Source organism: Idiotropiscis lumnitzeri, unplaced genomic scaffold, assembly GCF_059441095.1.
Source record: "Idiotropiscis lumnitzeri isolate Australia: NSW breed Sydney's pygmy pipehorse unplaced genomic scaffold, RoL_Ilum_1.0 HiC_scaffold_36, whole genome shotgun sequence".
NCBI classification, from domain to species: Eukaryota; Metazoa; Chordata; class Actinopteri; order Syngnathiformes; family Syngnathidae; genus Idiotropiscis; species Idiotropiscis lumnitzeri.
Genome location: NW_028283574.1, coordinates 402,489 through 407,520, shown reverse-complemented (window position 1 = coordinate 407,520; position 5,032 = coordinate 402,489).

The window sequence follows — 5,032 nt, the reverse complement described above, 5'->3', positions numbered from 1 at the left end:
AAATGGGTACTATTATCACTGTTTATTATTTTCAGGAATACCATATCTCGGAATGATATCCTTACAAAGTACTTTTGCCACTGTCAATGCATCTGGATTTGTTGGTTAGAAAGAGTTCTAACCATTTCGAATTCACATCTATGATGACCAAACATTTATTTTATTTTTTTTCTTCACTTTGGTTTTTATCAAATAAGTCCATATGAATAATTTGAAATGGATATTGTGGTGTAGGAAAGCGTCCTCTGCGTGGACTCAAATTACCTTGTGAATTGTGTTTCGCACACGTTAAACATGCCCTACAAAAATGTTTCGAATAAGCATTAAAGCCGTAAGCCGTATAATAACGTAATATCTGATGCACCATTTCCCCTGTTGAGACATGTGTTATCCCATGACTCAATATAGCAGCCCATTTGTAAAGATTATTGTTTGGTCATACAGAGATCACGTAGCGATGTTACACCATTTTCCTCCAAAGCCTTTGTTTAACTTTGGGACTTCTATCACTAAAACGTGTATGTCCGCAACAGCTTCTTTAGCTGTATTGTCTGCAATGTGTATTCAAGGAAAACACTTATGCAATGTATGCGCTACACATTTTAAGACGACTATATGTGTAAATAGTAACACAATTTACTCTCTTTAGTTTACACGCTTTTGTTTAAGATACTAATTCTGTTGCATGAGCTGAGTAATTTGAGGAGTAACTGCTAAGTTCTTTTTCCCAGTGTCATTTGATACAACTACAGTATTTTATTTATTTATTTATTTATTTATTTCCATCTACAAATAGCACTTCTCCGTTTTCTGAAGGCGAATCTTTTTGATGCCTTTACTTTTGGTTACTTTTTTCTACTAACTCATAACAATCTAGTTTTGTACCATCCTCCTGACATAATAATGACAGCCGGGTTTAATGTTGTACATCTCTCTATAATCAGATGTGGTTTTGATAACAATGTATTCATACACTATAAATGTCCCGCCGGTGACAAAAACGTCATGTTCATCAACAAAAGCAATGCAGAAACCGCACGTGGTACTCTCAAAACCAGAGGATGGAACAAAACTATGGTTGCACTTGTTTCTGCAATTTCCAGATTGTGGGACTAATAAAAGACCATCTTTATCTTAATCTTATATCTACAGCAATAGATACTGCATTAACTGTTCTCATGCAGTGCTTCAATGCACATTCTACGTTGTCTAGTTTGGAATAGAAGTATGCGATTGGTTTCATCTTATCTCCATGTTTCTACACTAAAACTAAGGCCTTTTGCATCTGGACAAAGGGTCAGTGCCATACTTAATACGAACACTTGTTTCCTTTCACAAAAGCTGAATATGCTTTATCAGTCCAGTGTAAGGACAATGTCATTTAGAGGTTTTCCTCATTCATCATTTTACTCAGTGGCACAGTAATTTCTGCATAATTTGGAACTCAGACTTTACAATAATTTGTTAATCTTAAGCATGTTAATTTTATTTTTATTTCCTATTTTTCTAACTTTATGACTCATTTTACTTCAACCAGTTCTACCTCAAAGTGAACAAGTACACATCAATGTTATTTGTAGTCTCTAATTTCTTCTCTGCTTTAATTCCTTGGATGTTAAGATGGCGGCGCGCATGGACGCAGCGGCTAACAGCTCCCCCTCACAGTGCTCCTTATTACTTTTTATTAGTGTTTGCTTGCTCTTATTGGCATCAACTGAGGCACAACATCGATATACCCGCCAGGACATCGTGAACATTGGATATCGATGCGAAATAACCATCACAGAGGAATTTTGCTATGATCGCAAAATTCCGAACGAACTGGCGAGGCTGCCCGGCTCACCGTGGCTGGTCATCGGGACCGGGAGGCGGCGCAGGCGACGCAGAGAGAGGAAGCAGAAGCGAGGCTGCAGGTCCGGTGTCTTGCAACGGCTGCGACGGCAGCCCCATAGGCAACCACTACCGAGTCTGCACCTCACCAACGCCAGATCCGTGGTCCACAAAATCGACGACCTGGGATTACAAATCCTGGGAAACCGCTATGTGCGCGATAGCAGTGTGATCGTCGTCACGGAAACCTGGCTGCACGCAGACGTCCCCGACGCTAGCATCCAGCTGGCCGGGCGCTCGCTACATCGCGCGGATCGGACGAGGGACACCGGTAAGAGGAGGGGCGGGGGGCTCTGTGTTTACGTGCATGAGAACTGGTGCGGCGATAGCACGATCGTCGAGAAGCACTCTTCCCCCGACATCGAGTTCATGTCCGTTAAATGCCGGCCTTATTTTCTCCCGAGGGAGCTAACGGTAGTGATTCTCGCAGCTGTTTACATCCCTCCCGACGCTAGCACTAGCACGGCGCTCTCGCTACTCGCGTGCGTCATCAATAAACATCAGCGGGCGCACCCTGATGGCGGTCACATTGTAGCGGGAGACTTTAATAAGGCCAATTTAAAGACTGTACTCCCAGAGTTTCACCAGCATGTCAAGTGCCCGACGAGGGGAGACAACACTCTCGACCATGTGTACTCGAACATCAAGCACGCATACAGAGCCCTCCCACTCGCCCCCCTCGGCCAGTCAGACCACCTGTCCTTGCAGCTCGCACCTGCGTACACCCCTCTCAGGCGCAGATTCAGGCCTACCACAAAGACTGTGAAAACCTGGCGTGACGACGCCATGAGTGAATTACAGGACTGCTTTCATGACACAAACTGGGACCTCTTTGATCATCAGGACCTTGATGTCTACACGCATTGTGTACTGGACTACATCAAGTTCTGCATGGAAACTGTGTCCCAACAAAAGACTATACGGACCTTCCCAAATGCGAAGCCCTGGATGTCCAGCAGGGTTCGCGCTCTCCTCAAGGCCCGTGACGCTGCCTTCAGGTCAGGCGACAAAGCCCAGTACAGGGTGGCTCGTGCTGACCTGAGCAAAGGCATCAAGCTAGCAAAGGCAACCTACAAGGGGAGGCTGGAGGCCCACCTTGCCAGTAACAGACCACGGGAGGTGTGGCAGGGTCAACGGAGCATCACCAACTTCCGTGGCAGCAGCACGACCTCTGCAGACCCGAGTGCATCGCTGGCAGAGGAGCTTAACTGCTTCTTCGCTCGCTTTGACTCGCCCCAACCATCACACCCCCGCACTTCAAGCTCCAACCCCCCCCCACTCATCGTAGAGGAACACGGTCAACCCCAGGAAAAGCTACTGGACCCGACGGAATACCAGGCAAGGTCCTCAGAGCATGTGCCCACCAACTGTCACATGTTTTCTGCAGGATCTTCAACCGCTCCCTGGCTCAGGCAGTCATCCCCTCCTGCTTGAAAACCTCCACCATTATTCCTGTCCCCAAAAAGTCACCAGCCGTCCACCTGAATGACTACCGTCCTGTTGCTCTCACACCAGTCATTATGAAGTGCTTCGAGAGGCTGGTTCTCCAGCACATCAGGGACTGCCTTCCTCCCACTCTGGACCCCTACCAGTTTGCATACCGGGCTAACAGATCCACTGAGGACGCCATCGACACTGCTCTGCATGTTGTACTGGGCCACCTGGAACAACAGCGGAGCTATGCAAGGATGCTCTTTGTGGACTACAGCTCGGCATTCAACACGATCATCCCAGACATCCTCGTCGCCAAACTGGACACTCTCGGCCTCCCTGCCCTCACACGCATCTGGATTAAGGACTTTCTGACCAACAGACCCCAGACTGTGTTGCTCGGCCCCTACACGTCCTCCACCCTCATGCTGAGCACCGGTTCCCCCCAAGGATGCGTGCTGAGCCCTCTCCTGTACGCCCTCTACACCTACGACTGCAGCCCGGCCCACGGCAACAACACCATCGTCAAGTTTGCTGACGACACGACAGTGGTCGGTCTGATCTCGGAAGGTTACGAGACAGCCTACAGAGAGGAGGTAAAGAGACTGACAACTTGGTGCAAGGACAACAGACTGCACCTTAACTCTGCTAAAACAAAGGAGATTGTCGTCGACTTCAGGAGGAACAAGACGCTGCCGCCCCCCCTCTGCATCGAAGGCGTGTGTGTGGAGAGGGTCCACACGTTCAAGTTCCTGGGAGTACAGATCTCCGATGACCTTTCTTGGAGTCACAACACCACAGCAGTGGTAAAGAAGGTCCGCCAACGTCTGCACTTCCTGAGAGTCCTCAGGAAATTCAACCTGGACAGGAAGCTGCTGCTGGCCTTCTACCACTCGTCCATCGAGAGCCTGCTGACGTACTCTGTCTCCACCTGGTACAGCGGCTGCACTGAGGCGGACAGAGTGAGGCTCCAGAGGACAGTCAAAACAGCGCAAAGGATTATTGGCTGCCCTCTCCCCTCGCTGTCGGACATCTACACCGCCCGGTGCCTCAGAAGGGCTCTCAACATCGTCAAAGACAATACCCACCCAAACTCACACCTGTTCGACCTGTTGCCCTCTGGCAGGCGCTACAGATGCATCAAATCAAGGACCAATAGACTGAGAAACAGTTTCTTTCCGAGAGCCATCTCCATACTGAACTCTCACACACACACGAGACCACCCTAACCTTGCAAAACAGCATTGTGATGTGTTTCTATATGCCCTATTCAGTCTTATTTATTTATCTAATTTATATATTTGTCTGTATTATTGTTGTATTGCACTGGAGAGGGGAGCCCTCTAATCTCGTTGCACACTTGAGTACAATGACAATAAAGGGATTTCTATTTCTATTTCTATTTCTATTTCTAATGTAAATACTAGCCCTTCTTATCAAATTACCATCTTTTTTTTCTGTGTCATTTCCATCTGTGCATTTCATTCCAGTTACTAACTACAGTTACCTTAATAGAAAGATCATCAACTGAAGTATGAAACATAACATATTTATTTCTTCAAATCATCCTTACAGCAGAACCTAATTCTTATCCTTATTCATTTGTTCAAGTCACACCTTCTTCAATCACCAAACTCTCTCTCTGACTTCCTCCCCCTACTTGGGAACGAGCATCTAACTTCAAAGAGCTGTTAACTCTTTGTTACAGCAC